Source organism: Ostrea edulis, chromosome 4 (assembly GCF_947568905.1).
Source record: "Ostrea edulis chromosome 4, xbOstEdul1.1, whole genome shotgun sequence".
In the NCBI taxonomy this organism is placed as follows: Eukaryota; Metazoa; Mollusca; class Bivalvia; order Ostreida; family Ostreidae; genus Ostrea; species Ostrea edulis.
In genome coordinates this window covers 29,343,893-29,355,400 of record NC_079167.1, presented here as the reverse complement: position 1 = coordinate 29,355,400, position 11,508 = coordinate 29,343,893, and positions in this window count along the sequence as shown.

The window sequence follows — 11,508 nt, the reverse complement described above, 5'->3', positions numbered from 1 at the left end:
GACTTTACAACTTGGTACATTTGATCACCAAGATGAGAGGAAGATGCGTATTGTTTTTCAAAGTCAGAGGTCAAAGGTCAAGGTCGTAGTATCACTTATTAGGAAAACCTTGTGGACAGGATACAAACCAAACCGTAATCTCCAGGATATTATAACTTGGTATATTTGATCACCATGATAAGAGGAAGATGCCTATTGTTTTTCAAGGTCAAAGGTCAAGGTCGTAGTATCACTTTTTAGGAAAACCTTGTGGGCAGGATACAAACCGAACCGTAAGCTCCAGGATATTATAACTTGGTATATTTGATCATCACGATGAGAGGAAGGTGACTATTGTTTTTCAAGGTCAAAGGTCAAGGTCGTAGTATCACTTATTAGGAAAACCTAATGGGCAGGATACAAACCGAACCGATAGCATATTTATGAAGTAGCGCATTCTAAGGCTATCCGTCTTTATATCTTGATATCCATTTCTACAAGCATAATAATGAATTAGCTCAGAGGACAGTGCTAACTTCACTAAAATATGAATCCCACTAAAATATGTTTTCCTTGAGCAAAATCTACGGGCGTGTTATGCCACGTTGGCGTTGCTCTTGTTATAATGAACTTGCAATGAGATTATTTCGCTTTGAATTTGATAATTTTTCCTTATCTATTTTTTCGAAACGTACCCGTGACAGTAGGCCTAGGCCTAGTTGTCAACGATGTAAATTATCATAATTTATCTAATCGAGAATATTCTATTAATTTAATGCAGGATTTTATATCTGGCTGTCATCCAGGGTGTATCTTGTCATCCGAATATTACCCCGGTATAACATTATGACTTGGTACGGCTATGCTACGGTAGGATTTAACTAACAACAGTCACAGGATGTCGCTCTCTTTTTCAAAACCTATCGAACAATATTGTCTCTTTCTATACAAAAGGTGAAGATAACGAACAGTAACCAATCTCATAACTCCTATAAGGAATACAAAATAGAGAGTTGGGCAAACGCGGACCCCTGGACACAGCAGAGGTGGGATCAGGTGCCTAGGAGGAGTAAGCATCTCCTGTTGACCGGTCGCTTGTTTGTCAATAGCTTGCCTCGATTTAAAAACTGACCATACGCAGAATCTATAGCATTTTGTTTTAAATTTATTTGGTATTTCATGACATTTGATATGTATCTGTGTTGTCATGGCAATTGCTATTATTGCATTTCATCGAACTATCTTGTGCTTGGTCCTAATCTATAAATAAATAAGTCACTAAAACATTATCATATCGATTAGAACAAGAAACCACACAGATGTAGTTCTGCTGATATTATGCATTACATTTCCTTTAAGATTGAAAATCAATTTTTGAAATGTTCATAAGCAAGTCACCGTGTTTAGAAAACTCATTAAATTCGACTGAATGTAAATATTTCTTTCTTTCATCTCCAGTCTATCAACGGAAAGATAAACTTCAACTTATAACAACATTTAACTTGTACTCCCACTTTCTAAAAAAAATAACCGAACTTACAATTATAAGTAATAAAATATTGTATTTAGAAACTTTGAATTGAATTATGATGCTTTCATTTTTATAATGAACTTGCAATGAAATTATTTCACTCTCATGGCAATTGCTATTATTGCATTTCATCGAACATATTTTGTGCTTGGTTCTAATCTATAAATAAATAAGTATTCATGAATTACTAAAACATAATTATATTGATTAGAACAAGAAAGCAGACAGATGTAGTTATGCTAATATTGTGCATTACATTTCTTTTAAGATTGAAAATCAATTTTTGAAATGTTCATAAGCATGTCACCGTGTTTGGAAAACTCATTGAATTCGACTGAATGTGAATATTTATTTATTTCATCTCCAGCCTGTAAACGGAAAGATAAATTAACATCCTAGAATAAGCTGAAGGTGTGTGTATATATAGATGCTTTATAAGAGAGTGTGCCAGTGATAAGTCTACCAGAAACCCTCAGGATTACATAACTGAGAATGAACAGGCACATCTTCATACTTCTAACCCAAGCTGTGTTAGTGGTCATAGTTTCAGGAAAATTATGGTATGTTATTTTTAAAATTTAATATTGATACACTTAAAATTGATATGATATTGTTTTAATTTCTTATAAATGAGTAATACCAGGTGTAAATGATAAATGTCTATTGTTTCAATCTATTGTTGTGTGCAGTAATGCTGTGTGTGAAATTGTGTTAGATAAAATAATATTTGCGATTATCAAGATATTTAATATGAAATTCCCATGTACACGAATTGTGCTCCTTTGGTCCCTAACCTGTTTTCATATTCATATGAGACAGAATTTATTAAAAAGCCCCTACATGAGAAGAAGTCGACATTTAGATATATCTATTAACAATAATCATTTTCATTCATATATCGTCAACTTCTCATATTTATGTAGCAATATTCCATTATCACCTGTGTATGGTGTCTATATCTCTCAACTGATTTGATACGTGTGGTCAGTATTTCAATCTAGGCAGGCTATTGACAAACAAGTTGATGGTGCAGGGGTTTCAACAGTCTCGTTTAAAGTCAGCATTTTGCAAATTCTATGGTCGTTATAACGATCTACTTTGTCGATACAACCTTTCATTGGACCAAATGCTGTCTGACATGTTTCATACCGTTTGTTAGGCCGTTCTTGGCACACTGATTTTGACTACGGATAACTCCGCTTACTTGATCAAACAATAAGGATCACGGCGGGTGTGACCGGTCGACAGGGGAAGTATACTACAGCCCAGTAGCTAAGTACTTCGTTACTAGCTTGAAAATACGGATGTATTTTAATTGCTGTGATAAAATTTAGAAATTCATTTCAAAATTAAATATTATCTCCCTCATGCATAGCTCTTATCATTCAACGAATATGGCTCCACTTTTTGGCACTCTGTTTTCCCCTAAAATAGCTCTAACAGTTATGTTGTTATTTCGGATTTCAAAAATTTCGGTTGAGCATCACTGAAGCGACATTATTTGTCGAAATGCGCATCTGGTGCATCAAAATTGGTACCATATAAGTTTTACTTACTCCTCCTAGGCACCTGATCCCATCTCTAGTATATCCAGGGGTCCGTGTTTGCCCAACTCTTTATTTTGTATTGCTTATAGGAGTCATGAGATTGATCATTGTTCATTATTTTCACCTTTCATGAGGTGAGATCAGGTGCCTAGGAGGAGTAAACTTCCCCTGTCGACCGGTCACGCCCGCTGTGATACCTATATCTTCATCAGGTAAACGGAGTAATCCTTAATCAGAATCAGTCTGCCAAAAACTGTCTAGCAATTGGTCAGACAACATTTAACCAATTGACAGTTATCAGATTGATCACTGTCGCATTTCATCTGAAAAGAGTCTAAAGCACATACTCTGTAAAATTTAGAAAATTAACTATGGCATAGTTTACTAATAATTCTGTACAATGTATATTAATATGTGTCCAGGTCATTTTATTCATTCTTGAAACAAAAGAAAATGATTTAACAACTCTTTGCTTTCGAATTATTTATTTTAATAATGGATTTTCTCAAAAGTCTTGAAATCGGATAAACCGTTAACGACGTAATTACATAGACTATACGTGCTATTGAGTATATTATCTCGTTTGTCCCCAGTCACTTAGTTATGTCTTCAATAGTTCTTTAATAAAGTTCCTAAGGTCTTGTTTTCCAAATCATATGATTCAGAGAGCATCCTCAGATTCAAATTTAATCAAGTTCATAAACTAGAATTTCTGTTTTTAGTAATGACAGGAATATTCAGACTGTCGGCAGAGTTGTATTCGGAGAAGCCAGAGGGGAATCGATAATGGGACAACTGGCTGTGGCTTACAGTATTGTAAACCGAGTAAATCACGAAGGATATCCGAACAACCTCGACAAAGTAGTCAATCAGAAAACAAAAAGCGGAAGGTACCAATATGAAACTTTAAATCTTTACAATGACACGCTAGGTTGGAACAACGCAAAGAGGACAAACAGATTTGAATACAAGGACGCCATAGTAGCTTCTTTTAACGCTCTGTGCAGTCGGGAGGTCGACACCACAAGTTGCGTAACAAGTTTTTGCACATTTAATCAATGCTACACAACACCCGATTTAAAGAACAACCCTACTTGCTTTTCCTAATTTTGAGCATGGATTGTTATAGAGTATCTATGAAGTAATGAATGAAAGGTAAAGATAGCGAACAGTGATCAATCTCATAAGTCTTATAAGCAATACAAAATAGAGAATTGGACAAACACGAACCCCTGGATATAGCAGAGGTGGGATCAGATGCCTAGGAGGAGTAAGCATCCCCTGTCGACCGGTCACATCCGCCGTGAGCCCTATATCCTGATCAGGTAAACGGAATTATCTATAGTCAAAATCAGTGTGCCAAGAACGGTCCAACAATCGGTATGAAAACCCCCAGACAGCATTTGACCCAATGATAGGTTGTATTGACAAACTAGATCGTTATAACGATCATAGAATTTGCGAAATGCTGACTTCAATAGAGACTGTTGAAAACCCTGTACCATCAACTTGTTTGTCAGTAGCTTGCCTCGATTTAAAAACTGACTATACGCAGAACAAGCTCTTGTGTATCGAATCAGTTGAGAGATATAAACACCATTTGCAGGTGATAATGGAATATTGCTACATAAATATAGGAAATTGACGAGGGAGAGGCTGAAATAATCCCGTTTGTCATACAGTTGAGTTGTCAGTTTGCCGTTAATGTCTACTTTCAACAAAATATCTTAGTATGAAGCAGAAGTGGACAACTCTGTGGTGTCTTTTATTTCGAGCTCACAGGGATATATCGAATCGACATATGAATTAAAGTTATTAAATGTCGAATTGAAGGCCACAGCAAGAGATTTTTTTCTTCTAACCATCAAAGAACAGTACTAAACAAAACTAAAATTAAATGAATTTCTCGAACAAAATTGTACAAAAGTCACAGACGTATCAAATGAAATCTTCAATTTAAGCGACAATGAATAGAAAGGATTTTTTTTTAAATCGAGTACTGGTAGTGAGATTAAGATTTACCGGCAGATCAAAGTATCAACATGTCATAAAATTATAAGTCTACGATTTGAATTCCTGTTAATTTACAATTTGAATTCGAAACACGTCAATATTGGTTTATTGCTTCCGGTTGCTATCTTGTTAGCTCATGTGATTGCTAGCAATGCCTAATAATTATATCTGATCTCCTTTTACATGTAAAACTTATACGGTACCAATTTTGATGCACCAGATGCGCATTTACATGTACGCTCAAACAGAAGGACTATGTAATGATAAAAATAACGCCTAGCATTAAACAAAAATTGTGATGTGGTAGCAACATCTCTAATTTCCATATCATGGATTTTGCACATTGTCTTCCGGCGTTGTTGCTATTCAATTTAGAAATGAACCATTGTTATTTATGCCTACCAGTATATAACAATGTTTGCCGAACTATCTATTTTGTATTGCTTATAGGAGGTATGAGATCGATCACTGTTTGTTATCTTCACCTTTCATCAAGTGATATAACTTCGTGTTTCTTATCAATGTTGCTGTTCTTATAGTCATATATCATAAGTGTCTATGGCCATGCATTAAAGCCTTTGATTATCATGGTTGGTGTTCAAGCCCTTTAAGCTATATCATTTGCGAGATATTCCTAGACAGATTTCTAATTTACATGTACACAGAAGCTGAGTTGTACTAGACACCAAATGATAGGAAAGAGAAATATGAAATTTGCATGTAGATTAAAGGATGAAGAATTTTAAACATTTTTCTCTGTAAATCTTCACCCTTACCAAGTGACCTTAGGTCATGGTCATGGAACACCATCTGGCCAAAGCAACCAACTTGCCATTTACGCGGGTATGCTAAGATCACTCTCGGAGATATTTAGGTGGTAAAATCACGGTTGTTTCATTTTTGGCCGGTATTTATTGTAATAGGCCAATTTACGTCCTATGAAGTCGTTCTTCTTCATCAACAATAATCTTTATCTGGCTATTCGGTTACCTCCCTTGAATGAGGAACCGGCTCCGGTTATCTTTTCATTAGGGGGGCGACACAGACAAACTCGGCCCTGAATCGGAAAACCCTCGCACTTTATCTGTAGTTACCGATCGAAGAAAAACGTAAACAATCTGCTGTCAAACACATCCTTTTGAAACATGTTCGGGACTTGCTGTTGTGTGCCGTATTGTTGTAATAGGGGTGGTCATCATGTATTTCCATCAGACTCGTTAAGAAGAAAGGCCTGGATTCACGCAATTAAACGTGGTGAAATTCGTTTTCAAAGCTGTACTCCGTCAACTTTTCCTGTTGTTTGCAGAGCACATTTTATATCGGACGACTATTTGACTGAAACTGAACATGTTAACTATTGCTTATCTTGAATTTTTGTTTATAATATACATGTACAAAGTAATTGTTGATATATAGTATTTTGTGTAGTACTTATATCGTATTTACTGAGAAAAACCCGTTAATGGGATCGGCAATTTACTACACATGCAAAATAATCTGATAAGGTTACAAACACTCTCACACGAGGAATCCCCACTGACACTTGCAATTACTGGTCATTTATTACTACCCATTATCGCTTAACACCATAATGGAAAAGTGAAGATAAAGAACAGTGATCAATTTCATAACTACTATATAATCACAAAATATGTCCAAAAGTATCCACCCTGTTGATAATTTATGCATACCTGCTAGTATGGGATTCTGTGTTTTGACGTTGATGTCTACTTAAAACATTGTTTACAAATCTTACAGGTTTCAGTTAAATCAAAAAACAAATGCGATCCTTTTGTATATATATATATATATATTAAGTTCATAATGATGCAGATGTTTGTAGTTATATTATTTGCTACTCTTTGATAAATTATACTGCAAGTTCTAAAACATATTTTAGTACATGTATGTATAACCCTTACTAATTTAGTAATTGATTCAAAGCATCATTGATACAATTCATTCAATTTTTAAGAATGACTCCTGTGCTACTGTGATAGAGGACAGAAAGATATCTAGCAAACGTGTACACATTGAAAGAATTATTGGACTTGCCAAAACTTTCAAAATGCTGACAGAACCTATGAATAGCTCTGAAACAAATCTTTCCTGTAAAATTATTTATGTCTGTTTCATGTTGTGCAATTTTAAGAATTGCACAGTGCCGTCTTATGCATAATTCACCATTAAAAATTGATGTGATTAAAGAATAAACCTTTAATTAATTTTTTAAACATTTATTCCATGTACATTTACCATCGTATGTCTTGAAAAACCTTTTCTCTAACAGAGCAGACTTAAAATATCTTTCATAAAATTCATTAAAATTTCTCTTCATCTCGTCAATGAATTTGTCATTCCTTTTAATTTGAAAAGCTCTTATCACAATGAAGGTCCCTGTAGAGTTGTGGATCGGGTGACATCATAATAAATTCAGGTCCAGAAATATCGGTCCCCTTACCAAAATATAAGCCCTTTGGCACACAGTTGCTGCAAATTTGCAGCGCATTTGCGGCAAGTTTGCCGCAACTAGTTGCGGCACATTTGCCGCAAGTATACTTTTCGTATGCAAATTTTTCCTCTGGCACAGTTTGTGGCACAGTTGCAGCACACACTTGCTGCACACTTCTGGCACAGTGTGCGGCATATTTGCCGCAAGTATACTTTTCGTATGCAAATTTTTCCTCTGGCACACAGTTTGCAGCAAACTTGCGGCACACACTTGCTGCACACTTCTGGCACACAGTGTGCGGCATATTTGCCGCAAGTATACTTTTCGTATGCAAATTTTTCCTCTGGCACACAGTTTGCAGCAAACTTGCGGCACGCTCTTGCTGCACACTTCTGGCACACAGTTTGCGGCAAACTTGCGGCACACTTCTGGCACTATCTGCTCGAAATTAAGGGATCCTATATAAACTGTCATATTACAAAACAATAAAGTGTACCGCCACGGCACATGATACGCCCGTCACATATTGTTAACATGAACATATCACCATGAAGAGATAGGTATGCATGGAACCAAATGTCAACCTTCCTTTAAGAATCTTACCCACTTTATGGCCTCATGTGACATTGCTTCAAATATTGATAATGTAAGCTTAATGATTTTTAAAAGGATATAAAAACATTTTCCCAAATGTTTTCAATGAAATGATTAAAGTGCAAGATAGCCCTTTATCCAAGCAAACAACTTACAATAAATGGGAGTACTCAAAAAGGTTGATTTATTCAACATATCAAAAAATACATATATCAGTATCTGCCTTTGTCAAATCTTCAAGTATAAAAGTAAAATATGCATGGTGATGTCAATATAAATAAATATAGATTAAAAACGGTTATTTCAAACACTGGTGCATCTCCTATGGTGTAGTTATTAATTAGAAAAAAATAATACATCATATATTTCTCAACTGGTTGTGTTAGACATGAGAAGTGCACATCTGCAGCTTTGCTCATTGTATTTTAAGGAATGAAGAACAATGCACAGCGTAATAAAACATCAAACATTAGTCATTATGTTTATTCTTAGACTGTAAAACTGTCATCTTAGTGAGACATGACAATCTGCACCTTGTTGTTGAGATATAAAATAAAAATATATTTTACAATATCATATTAATTCTTAAACTTTATACCAAATTAACTTTCAAAGTAATGGCTACCAATTAGAACTGTTCTAAACTTTGACAGATCAATTAGAAGGCCAGATTCCTCTGCCCAATTCCAGATTGCAAGAGATATAGATAGCACCTCCTTGATCAGATTGCTGTAACAGAAATCTTCTAAACTCATTAATTAATCTGTAATTTGACAGAATGCAATTTTTCTGTTAGCAAATTGCCTCCTGAATTGCTTGATAATTACACCCATGGGACAAGGGAAATTTCTCTTGTTACTGACACAAAAGAAATAATTTGTTTGTTATATACTGCTGTATAGTACAGTGTATATAATGAAGAATGTGTAGTTTCTTGAATTAACATTTTTTAATATGGTTATTGCAATACTATTTCATCTGTTCAGATTTACACAAATGCCCAATCTGCAGCTTTGTTCATTGTATATCTTTTTTTCTGAACAATGCCACAGCCATAACAAAACATCAAAATACTAATCATTAAAATAGGCCTTTATACATATTGCAACCATTTGTTGTCTTAGTGAGAAATGATACTCTGCATATAGGTTGCTGAGAAAAAAAATTAAAAATTATATAGTACAATGTCAAATTAATTTTGAAAATAAAGACTAACCACAACAAATAAATTCACTTTCACAAATAATCTCTGGTATATCTGCAATTAAGAGGCTAAGATCTCTCTGCCCAATTCCCTAGAGATAAAGATAACACCTGCTTGATCATGTTGATCAGAGATGCTCTACACAAATCTCATTAATTAGTCTTGTCAAAATGCCCTTTGCATGCTACTCCCATGGGACAAGTGGAATTTCTCATGTTATTGTTAGAAACAAAGGAAACATTACATAGGCTAAAAAAAGCTGTACAGTATATCATAAAAAAAATATGTGTTTTCTTGATGTAACATTTTTGAATGAGGTTTTCTACAAAACTCTTATATGAGTAGGGATTGTACCAATTATAACATACTTTTTTCAAAAAATCACTTCAACTAAATGTCACAGTGACCTTAAAGTACAGTGCGACACACCTTCTACCTAAGATGCATAAGTTGACCAAGTTTCATGATTCTAGATCAAATAGTTTTCAAGTTATGAGCCGGACAGGGTTTTACCATATTTGGCCATATCTTCTTAATTAAAAGTCACAGCGACCTGGTTTTAATGTGCGACACACCTTCTACCCAAGATGTATCAACTGACAAAGTTTGATTATTCTAGGCCTTATAGTATTTAAGTTATGAGCCGGACACGAAAAAGCTAACAGACGGACGGACAGACGGACGGACATGAAGGCCATAACATAATACGGCCCATCTTAAGACAGGCGTATAAAAACACAATAATAATTCAATTAATACAATTTCAAGAACAATGGCATATCAAGTAATTAACATATTCAAAAATACTAATTAAAAAAAAGAGAGATTCAAAAACAGAAATGACCAGGTTCTTGTAAAATATGTTATCTATCATAGGAACAACAGTAGAAACATACTGGGAAAATGACAAATTAAAGGTAGAATTTTTCAACAAAAAAAGAAAAAAGAAAAGAAAAAAAGAGAAACATTTTTAAAATGTTAGATGTAAATCTTCAATGTTTTTATAACATCTATAATGTACAGGGTTTGGAAAATGTTAAGTAAAAGCTGAGTTGGTTACATAAAGTACCATGCTTAAAAAATGACTAAGTTCAACTTCACCATGCACATGTAAATTTTTCAAAGAATGCCTGATCACTTCCGAAAAGACACATGCACATTTACAATGCTTCCATAACAGCTGTTCAAGGTCTGAAGAATGTCAAATAAATGCTGTAAGAGGAGTTTATTGCAAAAAATAGGTACCAACTATTCAGGAAATGCTTTAAATAAATGACAAAGTTCAACTAAATGTAATTTTTTTGAAAAAAGTCTGATCACTTTCAAAAAGACACATGCACATCTTCAATGTGCCCATAACTACTGTACAAAGTTTGAGGAATATCAATTTAGATGTGCACGAGTTGATCACACAAAATAGGTACCATCTATTCAAGAAATGCATAAAAAATAATAAGTTCAACTACACGTAATAAAAAAAAAAAAAGTCTAATCATTTTCAAAAAGACACATGCACATCTTCAATGTTTTCATAACAACTGTACAAAGTTTAAGGAATGTCAAGTTAGAGGTGCATGAGGATTTGATTACACAAAATAGTTACCATCTATTCAAGAAATGCTTTAAAATGACTTAAGTTCAACTACATGTACATTTTTTTTTTTAAATGTCTGATCACTTTCAAAAACACATATGCACATCTTCAATGTATTCATAACAACTGTACACAGTTTGAGGAATGTCAAATTAGAGGTATACGAGGAGTTGATTACACAAAATAGATACTGTCGATTAAAGAAATGCTTAAAAAATGACGAAGTTTAACTACATGTAAATTTTTCAAAAAATGTCTGATCACTTTCAAAAAGGTACACGCACATCTTCGATGTATCCCTAACAACTGTACAAAGTTTGAGGAACATCAAGTGAGAGGTGTGAAAGGAGTTGATTACACAAAGTAGGTACTATTACAGGGACGCTATTGTCGCTTGCCCACCAGTCATTCAGCATTTTATAAACTGTTTGCACATTGTGCAACCCGACCAAAAATATAAAATATAATTATAACAAGATGTGAGAGAAAACTTAAAGAAACTGCAACAGCTTCTAATCCACAAATATTGCATTGTGCAATGTTAAAAAGTTTTCGGTGAAGTCCCACCCTGGCCATGAGAGTACATTTTATTTG